The sequence below is a fragment of the Rattus norvegicus genome, chromosome 2, assembly GCF_021556685.1.
Source record: "Rattus norvegicus strain SHRSP/BbbUtx chromosome 2, alternate assembly SHRSP_T2T, whole genome shotgun sequence".
Lineage (NCBI taxonomy): Eukaryota > Metazoa > Chordata > Mammalia > Rodentia > Muridae > Rattus > Rattus norvegicus.
In genome coordinates, this window is record NC_141535.1 from 220,215,705 (window position 1) to 220,240,743 (window position 25,039).

The window sequence follows — 25,039 nt, forward strand, 5'->3', positions numbered from 1 at the left end:
AACTTTAGAAAGTGCTTTATTTATGTATAAATAATAGTTAGCATTCTGACCATAAATTTTACTTTCCAAAAGTCAGAGTTCCTTTTTGGTTGTTATTTTAAGGTTTTAAAAGAAAATCAAAAATGTTGGATATGATGGTGCATGCCTTAAATCCCAGAACTGGGGAGGCGAGGGCAGGTGGATCTCTGTGAGTTCAAGGCAGCCTGGTCTACAGGTGAGTTTCAGGACAGCCAGAGCTACACAAAGAGATGTCTTTTTAAAAAAGGAGAAGAAGAAGAAGAAGAAGAAGAAGAAGAAGAAGAAGAAGAAGAAGAAGAAGAAGAAGAAGAAGAAGAAGAAGAAGAGGAGGAGGAGGAGGAGGAGGAGGAGGAGGAGGAGGAGGAGGAGGAGGAGGAGGAGGAGGAGGTGGAGGAGGAGGAGGAGGAGGTGGAGGAGGAGGAGGAGGAGGAGGAGGAGGAGGAGGAGGAGGAGGAGGAGGAAAAGAAAGTCGAACACTAAACTTTGAAAGGCACCAAGATTCTTCTGCTTCTAAACCACTGCTGGGCTGGAAGGAGAAGTGAATCTTTTGGGACAGATGTCACAACTTGGCAGCTGAGCATCCTCCAAAGTAAAAACAGTAAAGGTGCCATTTAGGCCAAGTTTATCAACCCGGCCCACCTACACCATCACAGCTGCCTATTAGAACAGCCGAGGCAGGTCAGACAGACCAGCATAATCAACTGTATTGTACGCTGCCATTATGCAACTCTGAGAAGTTACTAAGCATACCCGTCCAGAACAAAAGAGACTCAGGTAGACATGAGAAAGGTCAGTTCCTCACCTGACCTCCATTTCAATAACCCCAATAAGCAGATGATCCCAATGCAAGGAAAATATTACATCATGTCCAATTTCACACTGGAAGACGGTCAGCTCAGCCATGTTTTGCTCACGGTTCATGTCTTCATCCACACACAAACTGTCCTGTTTGCCTGGCATAGCACAGTGAAGCAGAATGCTGAGCCGACACCTAACACCCACAAGGGGAGACTTTACAGCTTGCAACGTTTAGGGGGAGGCACGCTGAATCACCCTTGTCTGAGGGACCTTATGGGACTGACTAATCAATGACTTAGGGGCCGAAAGTCTCCGCTTGACTCCAGTGTGCACAGGGCTGGCTGCAGGCAACACGGTCAGGAAGCGTCCTCCATGTCCATTTTTTTTCCTCCAGCTGCTTCCCTTTGCCTGCAGGCGGAGCCCGAATAAGATGGACGTTCTGCTGGACCTCTTTAAGGTCCTGAACCTTCTGGAGCTCTTGGTTTTTCTTCAACCTGTTCATTCTGAATGTAGCCTGGTACTTCTGTTGGATCTCTTCAACTCTCTTCATTGCATCAATAGTTTGATTCCACAGCTCCCGCCGGTGTTTCAAATTCAAATGACCTATCCACGGCGAGCTCCAGCTACTTTACCTGACCTTGCGTGGGTTCCTCTCCTTCTCCAAGTTTTTAGGACACTTGGATTTGCAGAATCAGAACACCTTGCAGTCATTGTGGACGAACATCATGCCATTGCCTGGGTAGATTGACCCAGAGTAGAAATAACACTCCTCGATCCTCATGTTGACACCGCGTGGGACCCACCTTCCAGCCATGGAGCTTGAGAGGAAGTGGTCTCCTGTCCTCTTCTTAACCCTTCAAAGGCAGTATGGATTCAGTTCTGTAGATGAGGAAAGTGTCATTGAGAGGGAAAGTATGAGGGTTACTGCTCAGGGATCAGTGATACAAGGACTCAGTGCTATTTCTGTCACTCTGCTTTCTAACCTCCGCCACTCTGCTCCACCATGTTCCCTCCCAGAATGCTTTGCGCCAGCCACTGGCGTCTCTCTGAACTCTACCTAGGAGATGGAAATTCTAATTTTTCCCCAGGCTCTCACTGTTCTTCAGGCCCACACCTTTTCAAACTGAGGTCCTTTCTATCTGAACTTCACTACAGTTCACGCGGCCACATTCTCCTCCTAGGCTTTTTATCTGATATCAGATCATGGCAGTAACGCCTCAACTCTCAACTCTCACTCTCAAAACACCCTACCACCTAAAGCATAATACCTAAGGCCTGGCATGGCACGACTTTGCCCCAAACCAGCCATATTTCTGCCCACACTGTGTTCTTCTTACAAACCAAATACTTTATTGTTCTCCCACACACAATTTTGCAACTACAACTTTATAACTGACTATTGTTTCTGCATAAAATGGACTTCTTCTTTTCCTCATGATATCAATCGAACTCATTATTCAATACTTAGTATAAATGTCACCCATCTCACAAATCCTTCCTGCTACCCCCAGGCAGTCCTAGAGACTCTTTGTGAATTTAAATATACCAGTCATAAAGTATATAGCAATTAGAGTGTGAGTCCCTCAAAACTTGAGAAAATTATGCACTTCATAACTTGCCTCAATTATCACCAAAATGGAATGTTCCGTGCCCATTTGATGTGCATAAAAATATTCAAAACTATACTTTAAAAACTTGATTTAAAAAATTTTTTTCATGTTTATCATAAAGAAAATTTCATGGTTTTTCAGGACAGAGTTTCTCTGTGTAACCTGGCTGTCTTAAAACTCTTTTATAGACCAGTCTGGCCTCGAACTCCCAGAAAGCGCCTGCCTCTGCTTCCCAAATGCTGAGATTAAAGGTACGCACCACCACTGCTTGGCCTCCCTCGGTTCCTCCCCGATCCTCCCTATATCCCTACTCACTCAATTTCGCATTCTTTCTTTCACACTCTCTCTCTATAAATAAATAAATACATAAACAAACAAACAAATAAATGTATGCCAGGCAGTGGCGGTGCACACAAAACCAGAAATCAAAATAAACAAACGACTAATAAGACCAAAAGGCCCAAACGGAGCAAACCGAGGCAGAAGTCTACACGAACACCACCAATTTCATTTTATTGTTGGCCAACTACTCCTGACCACAGGTCCTCTTGAAGTGCAACATTCCATTGGAGAAAACTGATTTTTTTTCCCTTTGCCAATGGTTATCAACTGCTGATAGCGTCTTGCGTAGGGATAGGACCCCAAGTCCTCTTCCTTCTCTATCTGGCTTGAACCTGTGCAGGACTTGTGCGTGTTGTTACAGTCTCTGTGAGTTTTATGTGCATCATGCTCGAGCTCGCTGGCACTGGAAAGGGCTTTTGAACAGGACCCCATTAGCTCTAGGACCAACAGTTAGTAAATGGGACCACCACTCGAAGCTGAAAGCTTCTGAACAGCACAGGACACCATCATTTGAGCAAAACGGCAGCAACCTACAAAATAGGGAAAGATCTTTACCAACCACACACTCACTAGTTAATATTATCATCAATATTTATATCTAGAATATATAAAAAGCTGGAAAAAAAATCAAGAAAAATAGCCTAATTTAAAATGGGGTACAGAGCACAAAAGCTACCAAAAAATAAAATGGCTAAGAAACACTTAAAGAATACTTAGCCAGCAGAGAAATGCACAACAAAACTACGTTGAGATGGTATATTACCCCAGTCAGAATGGTCAAAATCAATAAAACTAATGACAGTGCACGCTGGCGAGGAGGGGAGGGGGAGCACTTGCCTGTGCAAGTACCAGTTGTTACAGCTACTGTCGAGAGGATTCCTAGGGTATTGAGGGGAAGCATCACCTGTCAATTGAAAGCTGATGGCCAATGAGCTGAGGCAGGATTAGAAGGTGGGACATCAGCAGAGAGAGAGAGGAACTCTGGGAAAAGTCAGGCATGGAAAGATGTCTGCCTGGACTCAGAGGAAATGGACGTATGAAACCGAGGAGAGATAACTAACCATGTGACCCATGTAGAATAGACTAAAGAGGTGATTGTATAAGTTATGAGCTGGTTGGGGAACAAGCCCCAGCTTATGGCCTAGGCATTTACTCGTGCATACACAGCCCCTGAGTTGTTATTTGGGAACTGGAGCATGGTTACAAACTACTAAGGAAATCAGTATGGAGTCTCCTCAGGAAGCTGGAAATGGGTCTATCTCAGCAAACAATTCTACCATTCATGGGCATGTACAAGAAGGACTCTACTGTAGAGATGCTTACCCATGTTCACTGAGGCTCTAGTCACAATCACCAGTCATAATTGGCACCAACCTATATACCTATCAACTGATGAATGATAATGAAAACAGGGTCCCTTACACAAGGAATATTAAACTGTTAAGAAAAATAAAGCTATGACATTCACAGGTAAATGGAGAGATATCATCCTCACAGGAGACCACCAGGAAAATGATTCTTCTTTTACAATGACTGATTACCCCCGGAACTCTCTGTGTCATTGAGAAGCTTTCTTTCCCCAAGTCTTGCCTGCATCATGTTTAATTAGCACTCATTTGATTGAGTTTTGTATGTCAATAAACAAGAGTTTAGGAAGTAAAAACAATGGAATAAATTTTATTTCATAGCTGACAGCATGTTTAATACCCTCTAGATCAAACCAAGGAGCTGTCAGAGAAGGAATGAGTCGGTGCGTTATTCTTATTTGGTATAAAATGCTGGTTTGGTTTGGTTTGGTTTGGTTCTGATTTGTTCCTTTCTCTGTTTTTGTTTGAGGTGGTGGTTATTGAGACAGGCTTTTACTATGTAGTCCAGGCTGACCTCGAACTCATGGAAATCATTCTGTCTCACCCTTCCAAGTCCTGGGGTAACAGGAATGCACCACCACACCTGGCTCTATGTTAAAACCTCTTAACTGATTAATTGCATACCTTTGACTAAAACAAACTAATTTTTTTTTCTTTTTTCTTTTTTCTTTTTTTTTTTTCAAAGCTGGGGACAAACTAATTTTTTTTAAAGACTATTACTCTCCGCTGACTTCCAAGTCTACTTGTAATTAAACCTCTGATCAGTCATGAATGTCTTAGACCCCTAAAGATTTTCTAGCCTGAAACCCATCCCTTTCAAGCTAATATCTGAGGTGATAAACCACTGAAAAGAGGGAAAATAAACAATGTCCTGAGGGAGTTAACAGTTTTCCTACTATTTCCGAAAATAGCATTGCGTGCTGGTCACCAACCAAGCCAGTGTTTTGGATTTTCCATAGCTGTATACATTCATTAATTTGACACATTAAGAATTGTCTGCTTCGGCTCTTGTGTCACAGTAAAACTGGAGTAAACTCTACATAGAAATATTTGGGGTAGAGAGTTATTTGTTTGTTTTGCTTCTTCAGTGTCTCGCTATGTAGCCCTGGATGCCCCAGAACTTGCCATGTAAGCCAGGCTGTCTTCAAACTCATGTATATCCACCTGCCTTCACTTGCTAAATACTAGAATTACAGGCATGAAGCACTGCACCCAGAGAGTCTATAGACTATTAAATAAAAATAAACAAACAAACAACCCCCTGAGTCCAATTTATTCTGGACTTCTTCTCTCCCCTGGAGCTGGGGACCGAACCCAGGGCCTTGCACTTGCTAGGCAAGCGCTCTACCACTGAGCTAAATACCCAACCCCTGCCAGCATTATTCTCATGGCTGTGGGGCTGTCCTCTGGGGTGTGATTGACCTTATAAGGGTCATACCCTTAATGAAAAATGACTCTTCTTACCCTTGGAGTCATTAACCGTCATTAGCTTCTCGGTTCAGGTGAGAACTTGTGAGCCCATCTCCCTCTTCCTAGAATGCTGACTGGCTTGATCTGGTGCTGGTCAGGTTAGGCAACCACAGCTATTGTGAGTTCCTGAGTACCAGGTCTTGAGATGTTGGTAAGATACTGATGAGTTCCTCCTGTCCCCAACCTCTGGCTCTTACAGTTTGCCCCCTTTTCTGAGATGGTCTCTGAGCCTTGGGGTAGGGGTTGGAAGCGATATGGTTGTCCCATTTGTGGCTAAGCACTATACTGACACTTATTCTCTGAGCACAGCTCATTGGTGAGTTTCATTGTGAACCAATATCGACAGAACAAAGGAAGTTCTTGGATAAGGTCTGAGCCACACTTGTCTATTGGTATACAGAGAGAAAGCCTCTCTTTTGCCTGATGTATTCTAATATTCAGTCTTCTAATTATGTTCCTTCTTTCTTTTTCATTTGTTGACTCTTTAAACTCTGAGGTTCCAGTTTGGTTCCTTTCTAGGATCCATGTTACTTTGTTAAATTTCACATCTGCGTTTCATATAGGAGTTGTGTGATTTCGTTGAATTATCAATCATCGAATGTACTTTGATGCTTTCATTTTTGAGCTATTCTTTTGGACAACTCATCAGTTTGCTTTCCTTTGAGATTCGGTAAAACCATGTTGCCTTGTGTCGTCATGCTCTGCATATCTCCACACTGCTGCATGTACATCTGACAGTGCAGTGGCTTGCACTGAGAGGTGGTTTTCCGAGTTAAAAGCTGACCTGATGGATGTGTCTTTGTGTAATGTTTTGAGGCTGTGGTACCAGGCAGATACTCAGTGTGTGTGCCTTAGCTTTTTTAGCTGTAACCAATGGTAGTGATGTTCACAGATGGTCCAGCGACACAGACAGCAAGACCGTGGCTTTACAACACCAAGTGTGATACAGCAGTTTTGCTGATCGATCTGGGTACAACTACACAGATGAGTGTGTGGGTGTAGGACCTCTGTCCAGATCCAGCATGTTGGGAAGGGGTGGGGCCATCCCACTGTGTCCAGGTAGACTTGTCACTTGGTAATAGGGCAGGGTTTCTGATAGCATCTGAGTGTCACAGAGGAACTAGGCCGCATTACTGGAGCCAGATGAAATGACATTCCGTGGCCAACAGTTGCATGGGTGACTCTGTGGTGTCTTCAACTGCTGAGTTTCTCAGGATAGTCTGCCTGTGTGTTCTGAGAGGAGGCATTTGAAACTGTTTCTTGAAGCTTCGGAGAATGGTTAGAACCATGCAAACACTTTTTGGATGCATCATGGAGCCGGGACACTGAGGGCTGTCTACCAGCTGTTTTTCAGGGTCTTGTATAGGCAAGTGTGGCCAAGCCATTCAGAAAACAATACCCAGGTGCTGCCCAGGGCCTTGAGGAAGTGAGAGCTTCTGCCTGAGGCTCACAGGCTGGTTCACAGAAGTATACTAGCTACTTCACGAGTCTTTATACATGTGTGGTCTCGATGGCACTGTGCAACTGGTTAAAGGGAGGTCTCAACTTAGGTTGAGTTCTTTTTCCACAGTATCATGGCAGTAAAAAAAAAAACAAAAAAAACAAAAAAACAAAAACAAAAACCCCCCATAGTTTCCTGCTTTGAGCTCAAGGCCCTTGAGAGCCCCCCCCCCCACCTCCGTCCGGTTCTCTAGCAGCAAACATTGGCATTTTGTCTAGGCTCTGCCCCCAGTTACCTGGCAACATCCAGGTATGCCTGACTCACTATAAAAGGGGCTGCTTGCCCCCTCCTCTTTCTCTTGCCTTCTTGCTCTATCCTCTTGCTTTTGCGTTCTCTCTCTCTCTCTCTCTCTCTCTCTCTCTCTCTCTCTCTCTCTCTCTCTCTCTCTCTCTCTGTCTTTCCCCCACCTCTCCATGTGCTTGTGGCCAGCCTCTACGCCCCTACTCCTCTACTCTCTCTCTTTCTCTTTGCCTTTCTCTGTCTCCTGGTCCCTCAGGGAGAAGGGATGCCTTAGCATGGCCCTGCAGACACATCCCCTTCCCTGACACCTGTTTGCACATCCACCAAACATATTCCTTCTCTCCTTTATTTTTATAAAAACACAACAGCAAATATGTCAGATGTCAAACAACACAAGAGGGGACAGATGAACACCTGTATGAAGAAGTGCTCCTGGTTGAAGAGTAATCTTGAGAGACAGGTGTGTAAACGCTGTGTGTTTAGTTCCCTTTTTAATAAGGCCACCATAGATCTCTGTTTGGATAGTCTTTGGCACTTCTCATCATCAATGACAATCTGCCCCCAACACTCTGGTGAAATAATGTTTGTTCCTCCCTGTTTTCTTCTCCTTCGTAGTGAAGGAAGACGCAGCCTAGATGCCTCTCTAGTCATCCCCCTCGATAAAATTAATCCAATAGCGTAATTGTAATATTCAGAAACCTGTGCTAGTGACCATCTTTTTCATGATTCTCCTATAAATCTGTATCATGGCTGTTTTTCACATGTGTTCAAGATGGGAGTTTTGGGCAGGAGAGATTGCTCGGTAGTTAAGAACACCTGTTGTTCTTCCAGAGGATCCAAGTTTGATTCCCAACACCCACATGCTGGTTTACAACCATTCATAACCCCAGTTCTAGGAGATGCCAACGCCCTCTTCTGACCTCCAAGGACACCAAGCAAGCATGTAATGAGGCATAAAGATACAAAATAAAATGAAAGCTTTTAAGACAGGAATCCATTGGCTTGTGGCAGACAGCAGGAACTAGATTTTAGGTAAACATTTGAGTAGGCACTCAGTCCTTCTCTAATCCGTTCTTAATCCTTATTTTTTTAAGGTTTAGATTGGTCAGGCGATGGTGGTGCACACCGTTAAACTCAGCACTCATAAAGCAGAGGCAGATGGATTTCTATGAGTTTGAAACCAGCCTGGTCTACAGAGTGAGTTCCAGGCCAGCCAGGGCTACACAGAGAAAGCCTGCTGAATAACAATAACAGTAAACAAGCTTTAGAACAGTGGCTCTCAACCTTCCTAATGTCGTGACACTTTAGTACAGTTCTTCAGGTTGTGGTGAGACACAACCATAGAATAGCTGTGATTTTGCTGCTGTTATGAATTATAATGTAAATATCTGATATACAGGTTATCTGATATTTGACATGCCCCTCAGAGGGATCACAACCCAGAGGTTGAGAACCACTGCTTTAGTGTAGCATAATGAAGGTTCCTCTTGTTTGTTAACTTGACTAGAGTTAGAATCACCCAGGAAGCACACAAGGAAGGTGTCTATGGGAAGTGTTTCCAGAGATGGGACAAGACTCACCCCAAGCATGTCAGCACCTTTCAACAGGTAACCCAGATATTAAAAAGGTGGGGTTAAAGGCACGTGCCTGCATTTGCTTTCCTTTCTTTCCGACGAGTACGTCTGCCATGGCTGCTTTGATCTTGCACTGACATTGAACCACAACTCTTCAGCCTTCCAACACAGACCCAATGCTAGCAACTCTTCAGAGGACCTTGAGGTTTTCAGCAGCAAACTGCAACTGCAATCTAAAGTCTCTAGCTTCTTGGACTGGGCAGTTTGTAAGTTCTGTGCCTTTCCAGCATACAGATGGCTACATATGCACACACACACATGCACACGCGCACACACACACGCACATGCACACACACACACACACACACATGCATGCACACAGAGTCTATTGGGTCTATTCCTCTAAAGAACCCTGTCTGAAATATTTGCTTGCTCTGTAATAGGTCAGAGCGTTACTCTAAACAGAGAGTGACATTTATTTGATGCAGATATTTCTGGTTCATTTTAAAGGGAATTGTTGTTGACTTAATCCAAGTTAAGAAAAAAAGTCAACAGATTGTTGATGCAAAAAAAAAAAAAAAAGCTCTCTCTTCAAAGAGAATAAGAAATAATTTATTCTGGGGGTGACCTTGAGTGACCCTGGCCTGGGACGGTATATTCAGGTCTTCCTAAATGCAACATTCCAACACAGAGGTAGCTTTGTGGAGTGTTTATAGCATAGAACAAAGAGAGTTATAAAGGAAGGCAATTTGAAGATGTGATGGTGGGAAGATAGAACGAACAGTTACAGCAGGGTAGAGGAATCTCAACTATAGGCTTCAGCTTCATCTCGGAGCCTTCGTGATTCTTCCATTGATGGAGAATTAGGTTTTGTGTTAAGATACTACATACCAAAGGTTCTGTTAGAATGTTAGACCTGATACAGAGGTGGGCAAGGAATGGCTCCCAAGGAGGCTGAAGATAGACAAAAAGAAAATGTAGTCAGTCATCTTAGGGTTTTACTGTTGTGAACAGGCGCCATGACCAAGGCAACTCTTATAAAGGACAACATTTAATTGAGGCTGGCTTGCAGGTTCAGAGGTTCAGTCCATTATCATCAAGCCAGGAGCATGGCATAGCCCAGGCAGACATAGTACAGCTGGAGCTGAGAATTCTATATCTTCGTTTGAAGGCTGCTAGCAGAATATTGGCTTCCAGGCAGTTAGGATGAGGGTCTTCAAGTCCGTAGCCACAGTGACACACCTATTTCAACAAGGCCACACCCACCCCGGCAAGGCCACACCTTCTAATAGTGCCACTACCTGGGCCAAGCATACACAAACCACCACACTAGTCTGTCAGATCAGTAACATTCCAAACTCTCCCCAGTCATCAAAGTGTCCACCAGTCGATCAACCTGTGTAGACAGCTCACTGTATTCCAGTCCAAAGACCCTGTGAGTTTGGAATGCTTTTTACTCATATCCTCTAGAAATTTCTGCAGGAGGAATTATTTATTTAGTTTGGTCATTCTCTGTCTTTCGTAAGCCTCTGTACCAATCAAAATGATGCATCTAGAGCCGGGGGTTCTTGGTGAGCAGTTTGCTGTGTAAGCATGAGAGTCAACATCAACAAAGAAATCCTGGGATCCCAGCACTGGCAGGAAGATGAGAAAAGATCCACATTAAGTCTGAGGCAGGGGGTTGGGGATTTAGCTCAGTGGTAGAGCACTTGCCTAGCAAGCGCAAGGCCCTGGGTTCGGTCCCCAGCTCTGAAAAAAAGAAAAAAGAAAAAAAGAAGAAAAAAAAGTATGAGGCCAGTGTGGGCTACATAGATGCTATGTCGGAAGGAAGGAAGGAAGGAAGGAAGGAAGGGAGTGAAGGAGGGAGGGAGGGAGTGAAAAAGGAAGGAAGGAACAAAGAAAGAGCAAACTAACAGTTCATGCAAGACAATCACACAACCCTTTCCTTTATACTGCATGCTCAGAAATAAATAATTTCATTTAGAATTAAATGTCTTCTTTTTGGCCACCACAGTTCTAAATCTCTGTTACGGTAACACCTGCTTCTCTAAAAATGGGCAGTCTCTGGGCTCTTGATTTCTGAACATAAAATGAACAGGAAGCCACACCATGGTGCAAACTTCCGTTTAGCCCTTGGTGTGTGGTTAAAGAAGATCAGGACTTCTATAGCTCAGCTGCATAGAAAGTTTGAGGCTGGCTGAGGCTACATGCAACCTTGTCTCCAACTAACAAAATGAACAGGATGTGTGTGGAAGTCCTTAGCTACTTAGACTCCAGCAAACCCATAGTACTCTGTCCCAAAGGCTTATCGTCTTGGAGGTCTATGGTGGAACCCAGTCTATGCTTATCAAACAGCTAGCTAGGGTTCAGATTTACTCAAGGCAAAATAAGCAACTTTCGATCTTTCCTTGACTTCCTGAAGCAGCAAGCTTAGGGCAGGGTGACCTCAGCCAGCTTACCCATGGCTGCTCAGGTTGCCCCCACATCTCATCCACGCTGAGCTTTTCTGTACCACACCATGAAAAGAAAGTCTATGGAGGCATGGTGAAATTTTAAAGAGTTAATTTGGTGAGAAATGACTCATGCATTCGGGAGTATCAGGCAAAAAGAGGCTTAATCTGTTGAAACCAAAGCACCAGAGGCAGGGGTTGCTAGGGAGATTACAAAATTCAAATACAGAGGTCTCACTTCCTATGCTGGTGCATGCTTGTATTCAGCACTGTTGAAGCAGAGGCAAGAGGACTGTTGCAAGTTCAAGGCCAGCCAGATATACTTAGTGAGATCTGTTCTGCCTGGGTGATATGGTAAGATTCTCTCTCAGGAAGGGAATGGAGGTGAATTTTTAGACTGGTTGCTATATGCTGTTGGTCAGCATCCTGTTGTTGTGACAAAATACCTATAGACTCAATTTGCATAAGCACACAGTGGGTACACAATGGGCACACAGTGGGCTGCCTTCATGAGTTTCACATCCTCAGATTTAAAGAACCACAAACTAAACTTTCCTTTTTTAAAAATTGCATTTGGACCAAACATACACCAAGCTCCCTGTCCCCAACATATTTTGGTTTAGGTTTTTTGAAGGATTTTTTGTTGTTGTTTTGGTTTTTGGTTTTTCTTTTTTTGTTGTTGTTTATTTAGCTAGTTTTTTTTAAAGGAAGATTCTGTGACAAGTTTTCTTAGAGCTGTAAAGTGGAGAGTTCAATGCCAGCTTTGGCTAGATAGTGAGTTTGAATCCATCCTGGGCTACACGAGGCTCTACTTAGAATTCGATTAATTAATTAATTAAAATAAAAAATAATAAAAAAAGAAAAGAAAGGTGTAAGTGAAGGCTGTGGATCTCATACAAACATCTAAGTGTTGGCATTGCACGTGCAAATGTCCATTAACTTCGAAACACGGATAAATGCTCATATTGAATGAGTTGACAAGCAAGTCAAACATTTCATTTTTAATGTAAATATAATCCCCTGAGTTAAAATGCAAACCAAAACCAAAAGGAAAACCATCCACCCTCCTCGTGAGCTGCTTTTCTTTCTGGAGACCGCGTCTGTTCTTTGGCGCGGTCCCTCGGCTCTAATCCTAGTCCGGGTAACTCTCTGCCCACTTATGAGAGTCCGGGGGTTGGGGATTTAGCTCAGCGGTAGAGCGCTTGCCTAGGAAGCTCAAGGCCCTGGGTTCGGTCCCCAGCTCCGGAAAAAAAAAAAAAAAAAGAGAGTCCGTTATGGCAGCCAAGGTTTACAAGCCGGGGACCATGTTCTTCACATTCTAAGATGGGGTTCCAACGAACTTCAACTCTAGGCCCCATTTTTTGAACGAGAGAAACAGAGATCGGCGTGAAGGGGTGCATGCGTAGACACAGCACCACCACTGGCCGGCCGGTGCCCCGGGACACAGCACTCTTGTTTTGCAGTTCTCTTCCGGGCCTGGTGCAGGGACCAGACTCCAACAGTGGTCATCTCAGGAGTGTATTTGCTCGGATCACCATTGATTGTGCTCGTCCTACCTAGGCAGAGCCCCCTATCCCCCCAGAATCTGTATCCTAGGTTGCCTGCTGATGAATGGATAAGACTTGTGCCTTCCAACTCGGCACTGAACTCCTGTCAGAGTTGCTTTAGCCATGAGAGGGCCACTCAGACCCACACTGTTTCTTGGTGGGAAGACCTCTTTCCACTTTGGTCTGGGCAGGGTTTTTTTTTCTGTCATAAAGGACTTTTAATTGAAATGTTTCCTTGTGTATGCTATGCTTTTAAACCTAAACAGTCTATGACACATTACTTTCTTTGTACAAGAATACACTAGCCTGACACTAGCAAAAGTGAATTGTCATAATGTGTTCTAATAAACTTGAGCTTTGCTGGCGTGTGTGTGTGTGTGTGTGTGTGTGTGTGTGTTTCTTGGGGGGTTGGGGATTTAGCTCAGTGGTAGAGGGCTTGCCTAGCAAGCACAAGGCCCTGGGTTCAGTTCCCAGCTCCGGAAAAAAAAGAAAAAAAAAAAAGAAAGGATCAATAAGTTTCTTGGGCTGGAGAGATGGCTCAGTGGTTAAGAGCACTGACTGCTCTTCCAGAGGTCCTGAGTTCAAATCCAAGCAACCGCATGGTGGCTCACAACCATCTGTAATGAGATCTGATGCCCTCTTCTGGTGCATTTGAAGACAGTGTACTTATATATAATAAGTAAATCTTTAAAAAGAAAAGTTTCTTAACCAATAGCCAGCAGTCAAGATCAATTATATTTCCTACCTGCCACTCCTACTGGTTGTCTCACTTAGGGATCTATTACTGTGAAGAAGCATGTGATGTTTTCCTGGCCTGGATGCCCAAAAAGACTCAAGTATAACCCAATGGACTGCAGATGATGCTGTGGCCTTGGTTCACCTTGCTGGTCTTTGTTGGGCTTCAGTGAGCTGGTCTTCACTGCTGGCCCTCTGGCATTTGGTCACCTTGCTTTCTTCTCTGATCTTCACTTGTGAGAGGCAAACACAACAAACAGCCTCTGGTGGTGCTCTGGTTGCTTGCTGCTTCGTGCTGCTCAGCGGAGCCTTGCGGTTTCTTCTGGATCTAGCTGCTGTTGCCGATTCAAGTTTGATGTTTTGCTAGAGGACTGGACTGAAAGCAGGAAGATTAGACTCACTCCCAAAGAACTACTTCTAAACAGGTCCGTAGCCCCCTTGTCCTATTAACTGTCTTCCTCCGCTACCTTTGGTTGATGGGCTATAAAGGAGGTTGAAATGTTTAAGAACCCTTATTAAAGAAGGTTTTGAAAAAAATCTAAGCCTACACACACACACACACACACACACACACACACACACACACACAGAGAGAGAGAGAGAGAGAGGGGAGGGGGAGAATAATATGTGATAAAATAGGCTGCTCTTTATCAGCGAAGCAAGAGAGGACAATCTCTAAGTCTGCCCCACAAATTCCCTTCTGCCCTCAGGGCCCAGCATAATAAATCTTTGAGGATCCTGGCATCAAAACAGACACCACATGTGCTTCTGGTATGACTGAGAAGAAAATTCTAGACTTTGTTCTTGTCAACAGTCTCTGAACACCACACTAAAGAATTACCTACATGGTGATTGTACTTTCTTAGGCAATGAAAGCCAACTAATGGTAGCTTAGAGTACAGGAAGATGTGTACAATTTATGCGGGCATCTGACATGCATGCAGGCAAAACGTCATCCACATAAAACAATTTAAATAAATAGTTATCACCAAGTATCACGGTGCGTGCTTGTGATCAGTGCACTCAATGACTGAGGGAGGAAGACCAGGAATTTGATAGCTTCCTGGGATACATAGAAAATCTTGTCTGTGGGGATGGGGATTTAGCTCAGCGGTAGAGCACTTGCCTAGCAAGCTCAAGGCCCTGGGTTCAGTCCCCAGCTCTGAAAAAAAGAAAAAAGAGAAAAAAAAAAAGAAAAAAAGAAAAAAAGAAAACCTTGTCTGTGAAGGGCAGGAGAGACTGCCAGTACTGCTCACTCTTGCCCACATCCCTGGCCCAAGAGGAAACTATATAGGGCCTCTGGGAACAGGAAGATAGGGGCACTCAAGCTGCAGGAGCCCTGCGGTCCAGACCTCGCCCGGATCTGAAGATACCCGGTCAAACAGCTCCCTGCACCCAAATCCCGTGGGAGAGACAGCTAGACCTTCAGAGGGGCAGACACGTCTGAGAAGCCAGAGGAGACTACTCTCTGCCCACATTTCTGACTCTAGAGGAAAATGCCTAGCGCCATCTGGGCCCCCTGTGTACAGGGACCCCAGAGAAGGCAGGGCAGGCCCTTCTGGTTGCTGCCCTCACAGAGAGCTGAAACGCAGCCCCAAGGAGCATCATCAGGCCCGAGACCAAAGGTAAGACCACCATTTCTGCTCCAAGTGACCTGCCTGGTGGACTCAGGACACACACCCACAGGAACAGTTAAAGACAAGTAGACAGGAATGACTACACGCCTGAAAGCAGAACACTCTGTTCCCATAACTGACTGAAAGAAAACAGGAAAACAGGTCTACAGCACTCCTGACACACAGGCCTGTAGGATGGTCTAGCCACTGTCAGAAATAGCAGAACAAGGTAACACCAGAGACAACCTGATGGCAAGAGACAAGCGCAGAAACCCAAGCAACAGAAACCAAGACTACATGGCATCATCGGAGCCCAATTCTCCCACCAAAGCAAACACTGAATATCCAAACACACCAGAAAAGCAAGATCTAGATTTAAAATCACAATTGATCATGATGCTGGAGGACTTCAAGAAAGACATAAAGAACTCCCTTGGAGAAATGCAGGAAAACACAAATAAACAAGCAGAAGCCTATAGAGAGGAAACACAAAAATCCCTGAAAGAATTACAGGAAAACACAATCAAACCGGTGAAGGTATTAAAAATGGAAATAGAAGCAATAAAGAAAGCACACGGGAGACAACCCAAAGGAAGAGACAAGGAGCCGTAGATACAAGCATCACCAACAGAATACAAGCGATAGAAGAGAGAATCTCAGGAGCAGAAGATTCCATAGAAATCATCAACACAGCTGTCAAAGAAAATGGAAAATGGAAAAAACCACTGGCCCAAAGCATACAGGAAATCCGGGACACAATGAGAAGATCAAACCTAAGGATAATAGGTATAGATTTTAAATCTATATCTATTCACAGAACTGAAACAGATGGAGCTCTACCAAATTCCTTCTACGAAGCCACAATTACTCTTATACCTAAACCACACAAAGACCCAAAAAAGAAAGAGAACTTCAGACCAATTTCCCTTATGAATATCGATGCAAAAATACTCAATAAAATTCTGGCAAACCGAATCCAAGAGCACATCAAAACAATCATCCACCATGATCAAGTAGGCTTCATCCCAGGCATGCAGGGATGGTTTAATATATGGAAAACCATCAACGTGATCCATTATATAAACAAACTGAAAGAACAAAACCACATGATCATTTCATTAGATGCTGAGAAAGCATTTGACAAAATTCAACACCCCTTCATGATAAAAGTCCTGGAAAGAATAGGAATTAAAGGCCATACCTAAACATAGTAAAAGCCATATACAGCAAACCAGTAGCTAACATTAAACTAAATGGAGAGAAACTTGCAGCAATCCCACTAAAATCAGGAACTAGATAAGGCTGCCCACTCTCTCTCTACTTATTCAATATAGTTCTCAAAGTCCTAGCCAGAGCAATCAGATAACAGAAGGAGAGCAAAGGGATACAGATTGGAAAGGAAGAAGTCAAAATATCACTATTTGCAGTTGATATGATAGTATATTTAAGTGATCCCAAAAGTTCCACCAGAGAACTACATAACCTGATAAATACCTTCAGCAAAGTGACTGGGTATAAAATTAAGTCAAATAAATCAGTAGCCTTCCTCTACACAAAAGAGAAACAAGCTGAGACAGAAATTAGGGAAAGGACACCCTTCATAATAGTCCCAAATAATATAAAATACCTCAGTGTGACTTTAACCAAGCAACTGAAAGATCTGTATGATAAGAACTTCAAGCCTCTAAAGAAAGAAATCGAAGAAGATCTCAGAAGATGGAATGATCTCCCATGCTCATGGATTGGCAGGATTAACATAGTAATGATGGCCACTTTACCTAAAGTGACCTACAGATTCAATGCAATCCCCATCAAAATTCCAATCCAATTCTTTAGAATGTTAGACAGAACAATTTGCAAATTCATCTGGAATAACAAAAAACCCAGGATAGCTAAAACTATCCTTAACAATAAAAGGTCTTGGGGCGGGGGACACCACTATCCCTGAACTCAAGCAGTATTACAGAGCAGTAGTGATAAAAACTGTATGGTATTGGTACAGAGACAGGCAGATAGACCAGTGGAATAGAATTGAAGACCCAGAAATGAACCCACAAACCTATGGTCACTTGATTTTTGACAAAGGAGCCAAAACCATCCAATGGAAAAAAGATAGCATTTTCAACAAATGGTGCTGGTTCAACTGGAAGTCAACATGTAGAAGAATGCAGATTGACCCATGCTTATCACCCTGTACAAAGCTTAAGTCCAAGTGGATCAAGGACCTCCACATCAAACCAGATACACTTAAATTAATAGAAGAAAAATGGGGAAGAATCTCGAACACTTTGGCCCTGGAGAAAATTCCCTGAACAGAACACCAATGGTTTATGCTCTAAGATCAAGAACCGACAAATGAGATCTCATAAAACTACAAAGCTTCTGTAAGGCAAAGGACACTGTGGTTAGGACAAAACGGCAACCAACAGATTGGGAAAAGGTCTTTACCAATCCTACAACTGATAGAGGGCTCATATCCAAAATATACGAAGAACTCATGAAGTTAGCCTGCAGGGAGACAAATAACCCTATTAAAAATGGGGTTCAGAGCTAAACAAAGAATTTACAGCTGAGGAATGCCGAGTGGCTGAGAAACACCTAAAGAAATGTTCAACATCTTTAGTCATAAGAGAAATGCAAATCAAAACAACACTGAGATTCCACCTCACACCAGTCAGAATGGCTAAGATCAAAAACTCAGGTGACAGCAGATGCTGGCGAGGATGCGGAGAAAGAGGAACACTCCTCCATTGTTGGTGGGGTTGCAGACTGGTACGACCATTTTGGAAATCAGTCTGGCGGTTCCTCAGAAAATTGGACATTGCACTACCTGAGGACCCAGGTATACCTCTCGAGCATATACCCAAAAGATGCCCCAACATGTAACAAAGACACATGCGCCACTATGTTCAGAGCAGCCTTATTTATAATAGCCAGAAGCTGGAAAGAACCCAGATGCTCTTCAACAGAGGAATAGATACAGAAAATGTGGTACATCTACACAATGGAATATTACTCAGCTATCAAAAACAATGACTTCATGAAATTCATAGGCAAATGGATGGAACTGGAAAAAATCATCCTGAGTGAGGTAACCCAATCACAGAAAAACACACATGGTATGCACTCATTGATAAGTGGATATTAGCCCAAATGCTCAAATTACCTTAAATGTACAGAACACATGAAACTCAAGAAGGATGACTAAAATGCGGATGCTTCACTTCTTTAAAAGGGGAAGAAGAATACCCTTAGGAGGGGATAGGGAGGCAAAGTTTAGTACAGGGGCTGAAGGAACACCCATTCCGAGCCTGCCCCACATGTGGCACATACATAAACAGCCACCAAACTAGATAAGATGGATGAAGCAAAGAAGTGCAGGCTGACAGGAACTGGATGTAGATCTCTCCTGAGAGACACAGCCAGAATACGGCAAATACATAGGCGAATGCCAGCAGCAAACCACGGAACTGAGAACAGGACCCCTGTTGAAGGAATCAGAGAAAAGGACTGGAAGAGCTTGAAGGGGCTTGAGACCCCATATGAACAACAATGCCAACCAACCAGAGCTTCCAGGGACTAAGACACTACCCAAAGACTATACATGGACTGACCCTGGACTCTAACCTCATAGGTAGCAATGAATATCCTAGTAAGAGCACCAGTGGAAGGGGAAGCCCTGGGTCCTGCTAAGACTGAATCCCCAGTGAACGTGATTGTTGGGGGGAGGGCAATAATGGGGGGAGGATGGGGAGAGAACACCCATATAGAAGGGGAGCAGGAGGGGTTGGGGGATGTTGGCCTGGAAACCGGGAAAGGGTTAACAATTTTAATGTAAATAAGAAACACCCAATTTAATAAAGATGGAGAGAAAAAAGAAGAAGAAGAAAGTGTTCTGTCCTCGTACCAAATGGCTGCACTTTAGATTTCCTGAAGATTGACAATCCTTTCAGGGAAGAAAACATTCAAATCGTCCATGAATTCCCCATCTGCTTGTGTAAGAACATCTGCAGGAATGTGGACTTTCCTAAATTAAATGCCAGTAATGCGTCTACTAGTAAAATTATCCTCTTCAGTGTGCCACAAAGATCAACTTCAAAATGGCAATTGTATTCAGATGTTCAAATGCAGCCATATTGAAAGACTCATTCAACACTGGTAACACTTACCTGATGTTGAAAATATTTCCGCACCATACTTAATTACTAACAAGTCTATTTTGGTTTCTTATGATTGTATTTTAAAGCTTAAATTGATCCTATTTTATATAAATTTTATAATGATGCCCAAACAAATAACAATGTACTGAATATGTGAATATGCTGTCATAAAGCAGTTTGTATCATAAACATTAATATAATTTTTAAATACTAAAAAAAGAAAACCTTGTCGATAGATAGATAGATAGATAGATAGATAGATAGAGAAAGGAAGGAAGGAGGAAAGAAAGAGAGAGAGAGAGAGAGAGAGAGAGAGAGAGAGAGAGAGAGAGAAAGCAAGCAAGCAAAGTCCCAAGGGACTGTCATGGTCACTAGCTGTACCCCAGGGTTTTCATAACCCTGAATATGTCGCCCTCACTCTCTACAGTTTTTGCCTCAGTCCCTGGGTCAAAGCTTTTCACTTTGATAGTTACTGACAGAGAGTTGTCAAGGTCAAGAGAAGAAGTTTGCCTTTACCCTTGGGCACACGAGGGCCTCTGCAAAAGAAGTCAAGCAATAAAGTGTTTGCGTTTGGTGCTTATGTATTCCGACGCAACCCCCCGGCCACTGCTCTCAATATATATATTCAACATACGAAGTTCCTCTAGGTTGCAAAAGTATTTGTGATCTATGTGAGCACAAAGACCAGCCTTTGATAACGAAAGCAGATGCCTCTGCTCTGGTATTAAGATCTTAGAGCCCCTGCAGAACAATGGGGCACTAGCACCAGAAGGGAAGCCTTGGGAGATACTTCTGCTCTGTTGGTGAAACCTCTCTCTGTGTGTCTCTGTCTCTCTGTGTGTCTCTGTCTCTCTGTCTCTGTCTGTCTCTGTGTGTGTGTGTGTGTGTGCGCGCGCGCACGCGCGAGCGTGCTTTGAGGAGCTTCCCCTCATGCATTTGTTCATCATTATCCATACTGATAGAAAAGAGGAGGTACATGAACCATCTAATAATGAATAGATTCATTTTTGAGTGTGACCCCTGGGCCAGCAAGATGGATGGGCAGGTGAAGGAGTTTCTGCCAAGCGTGATGACTTGAGTTCAACCTCCTGAACCCACAGGGTGGAAGAGGAGAGCTATTCTCACAAGTTGTCATCTGACTTGCCTGTGAGTTGTGGTAAGTGGGCATGTGCACACACACACACACACACACACACACACACACACACAAACAAATAAATAAATGTTTAAAAATGTACTTGAAGGCCAATGTGGTGGTTCACAGCTTTAATCTCACCACTTGGAAGGTGGATCTCTAAATTCGAAGCCAGCCTGGTCTACAGAGACTTCTAAGAAAGCCACATTAGCCTTCAAGTACATTTTTAAACATTTCATGTCAAAGGCATTAAAAGTTATACTAATATTAATATTGGAATGAGTATCTTACTTTTGTAAGGTAGGAGGCTATTTTAGAGAGCTGACAGAAATGGTAAAAGTCACAGAATAGGACAATATATGAAAATTTTATCACCATGTGTATCTGGATAAATTAGTTTAAAAGATACGAAATGCGGCCTTGCCTACTGCCCTGACCACAGTGGACTCTTCATTTCTGTTTAGACACACAAGGATTTACTTGCCACTGATCTCTTCTTCACCTGTTTAGGTCTCTAAAGAATGCCAAACAAAGTTTAAAATCTTTGTTTTCAACTCTCTGTTTGTGCCTCTGTCTCTCTGTCTCTCTCTGATGTCCCCCCACCTCCCTGACAAGGCCTTGCTATTATAGTTCAAGTTGGCCTCAAACTTGTTATCCTCCTGCCTCAGCCTTTCTGATGTTAGGATTATAGGCACTTAGAACCATGCCTGACAAGATATTCTTTTTTTTTTTTTTTTGGATCTTTTTTTCGGAGCTGGGGACTGAACCCAGGGCCTTGCACTTCCTAGGCAAGCGCTCTACCACTGAGCTAAATCCCCAACCCCTAAGATATTCTTAAAGATAAAGGCCTCCCAAGAGGTCTCTGAGGGAACCATCTGCCAAGGGGTGGCTCAGCCGTCACTGGGCCCCTCTGCCTAAATCATTAACCAAAAATGCCCTACATGTAGGACAATCTGAAAATGCCTGTACATAGACATTTGTAGAGAGAAATTGCTCTTCCCATATAATCTTAGCTTGTGTGGAAGTGACCAGGACTAGACAGCACATCTGGACATGGGTCCTCTGTCAGTCTGACTGGCAGAAGTCTTCTCCCATTTTATAGGCTGCCTCTCCACTGGGCTCAACTGTTTCTTCTGCTGGAGAGAGTCTTTTACTTCCATGATGTCCCTCTGCCCGTTGTTGGTCTTTCCCTGGAACTTTATTTAGAAAGTGCTTACCTGACCCTTGGCTTTCAGTCTCTGCTGTCTTCTCTAGCTGTTTCAGAGCTTTGATCCATTTGGGGCTGGTTTCTGTGTGGGTCGAGAAATAAGGATCTAATATCATTTTTCTAAATGTAAAAGTGCTGTCTGCCCAGTGCCACTTGTTAAAGAGGTTGTCCTTTCTCAATGCATACTTTTGACATATTTGTAGGAAGGAAGGAAGGAAAGAAGGAAGGAAGGAAGGAAGGAGTTGTTTACAGGTTTGGGAGAGAGATAGGAGAGATTTGAATGAGAGCAAGCAAAGGCATTAATTACTTGTATAAATTGTCAAAGAACAGATTTAAGAAAGATGGCTTTAAAAGTAAATGCGTGGGCCTGGAGAGATGGCTCAACGGTTAAGAGCACCGACTGCTCTTCTAGAGGTCCTGAATTCAATTCCCAGCAACCACATGGTGGCTCACAACCATCTGAAATGGGATCTGGTGCCCTCTTCTGGTGGGTCTGAAGACAGCAACAGTGTGCTCATATACATTAAATAAATAATTTTTAAAAAAAAAAGTAAATGCGTGTAACCGCGAGGGCTTGTCTATGTCCCTTTTATTCTAGTCCATTCAAAAAGGGGACTTCAAGCTTGGGCTGTGTAGGCAGTGATCGCCTTGATCATCTGTCCCTGTGATACATCCTTCAGAGACAGCTGTGAGCTTCTGTATCAGACGAAAAGCACACTGTGAGGGACCTTGAACAGCGTTAAGGCAGGGGAGGGTGGGGGATTAGACCTGAGAGCAACGCATTGCCTTAAAAGTGCAAGTTTTGCCAGAGTTTGCGAGAACTATTGAGTGGCGATGGGAGCGAAGTAAGCTTCTTCGTTACTTTTCTCGTCACTGTGACAAAACACATTTTAAAAAAGTGTGAGGAAGGGTTTCTTCCCACTTCCGGTTTCAAGGTACAGTCATTAAACAGATGGAAATGCTCAGGAAAATCCAGCATGAAACTGTGCAACACACGAAAATTTCAATGTCAGGTGAAAAGCTCAGAGGAAAGCCAGGTAAGACCAATCACATCGGGACACATCGGGACCTGAAGCCAGCGTAAGATGGTCTGCACTGTTCAGACAAAGGCTACAGGGTCTGAAGAATTCTTGTGCCTGCAAAGAAGGTTCAACTAGAATTGGGAACCCTGGCCCCAAAACATGTAGTTTATGGCAATTGTTAAGGATCTTCCACTGAGAATACTTAGGAAGTAGAAGCTTATTTTACAGCGGGGAGGGACTTTGGAACTATTCCTCTGAAGTGATTGTGAAGCCTTACCTAAGGCCTTTGGGGTTTCCCAGGCAGTTTGTTGGGAGCGTAGGAAATGGGGCTGGGAACTAAGCAACCGGAAGCAAAAGCCATGCCACTATTCGGGGTGTCGGTTGGCTCAGTTATTTCCCGGAGAATAGGGCCGTCTTTTGGATGAGGCTGTCAATACATAATGGTGAGATGGCTAATCTTGGTTGTCAACTTGATTGCACCTCAATCAACTAAAATACAAGCAGTGGGCATTCCTACGAGGGCTTTTCTAGAACAGATTATTGGCAGTGGGAAGATCCACACATCCATGTGGTTAGATGTTCTAGGAAAGGGAAAGAGAAGACTTTACCTTCGCCTGTTGCCTTTCACTCCTTCTGGCGAGGTTTGTCAAACCCGTTGGTGCAGGATTCCATCACCAGTATTAAAACCAGCCTCTTTGAGCTTCCAACAAGACTGAAGATGAGGAATCTTCCAGAGCTTTGATACCAGATCGAGATTGCTGAAGCATCCAACCTTGTGAACAACTCCTGGATTCTCGGCCTCTCCCACGTGAAGCAACCATTGCTGTACCATATATATTTTGTATTTTATCTTTCATATACTTTTACATAGTCCTTCTATCAGTTCCGTTCCTTTAGAAAATCCTAATACAAGTGGCTCGGTTGGGTGGCAGGTGGCTTCTGGCAGAGCCAAAAGTTGTTTGATCAGAGTATTATAAGTCATAAGGAAGCCCCCTTTTCCTCCAAATAGATACACAAGAGCGGGCACAAGAGACACACAAGCCAAGTCCACATCTAAGTCTCAGTACTAAGTCCCATTCCTGTCTCTGAAGATCCCTATGAAGAACAATTAGTTCCGTATTGGAGGCCAACATGAAATTATCTACGGAGGGCCCAGATCCCATGACCTCTGTGTGTGTACTACTGTATACCTGAAGAGTCCATGCCCTCCCCTCTTTGAATCTGGTACTGTCTGTAAGATAGCCAGTCTCTGATTGAACAAGTAGGAAATGTTGTAAATCTGGTCTAGCAGTTCAGGTAGAGTCAATTGTCTCTGCCCAGGAATGCTGTCGAGAGGCCTCAGGATTAGGAGCTGGCTTTTGGTAACATGACTGAAAGTTTGGCATAGTGTTCTGGTAACCCCTGGAGCTTGTGAGACAAGAGTTGTGAGACTCAAAACCCTCAAGTTGAGAGTTTCCTGGGCCTGCTGGGACACGTAAGTCATTTACTCTAAGTACGCCCCAGAGTTTATTTAGAGGCCTTTCAACCAAGAGAGCCACAGCTGCCAGTGTCCCGAGGCAAGGAACCAAACCTCGTGCCACAAAGCTAATGACTTGGAAACATAGGCACCTGAGTATTTAAAGGGCCCCAACAGGCAGATTTAAACTGATGTGACTCCATTTTACTCGTGTACACACAGAGACAAGCATTTAGGAAGAACAGGGAGAGCTAATGCAGAGGTGGAAGTAAATATCTGTTTTCAGAGGTCCAGGGTCCTTGTCACTCCAGGGTTCCAATCTAATGACTTTTATTCTGGTCTTCTTGAGACAAAAAGGGGACTTATGGTCAGCTGAAGTGGGGAACTCAGATTCTGCAGAATCCCCTTCTGTCTAGGAAAGACCCTCATTGTTCCTATGCCTGGGACCCTGCTAGGTGGAATGAGGTCTATGTGGACACTAGAATGGCTTCTTATGCTATGCTTAGCTCAAGTTCGAAAACCTGGACATTTCACAGGAAGATTCTTGCCTCTGATGGAGAAACATTATGTCCACATAAGGCAAGTTTTTGAAAAACTAGGACACTGTTTTGATCTGCACTGGGTTCCAGGCTAATAAATCATACTGACTGACTGAGGAAAGCTACTCCAGGGGGAAATTTAGGACATGTCCTTGCCCAAGGCCTGTCCAAACGATGTGTGGGGGATGCTCTCTCAGGCCGTTTGAAGGCAAACAAGGAGTGTTTGAGTGAATGTGACTACAAAAGAAAATA

General features: G+C 43.7%; 1 long non-coding RNA gene across 1 annotated transcript; it reads right to left on the reverse strand.

Annotated features, from left to right (window-relative positions):
- On the reverse strand, positions 1-24,180 carry LOC147996539 (uncharacterized). Its single transcript, XR_015678322.1, has 3 exons — positions 23,401-24,180; positions 21,781-21,852; positions 1-1,695 (listed from the first exon to the last, which is right to left on the reverse strand). It is a non-coding gene; the product is annotated as an uncharacterized LOC147996539 (long non-coding RNA).
- Positions 24,181-25,039: the final 859 nt, after the last annotated feature.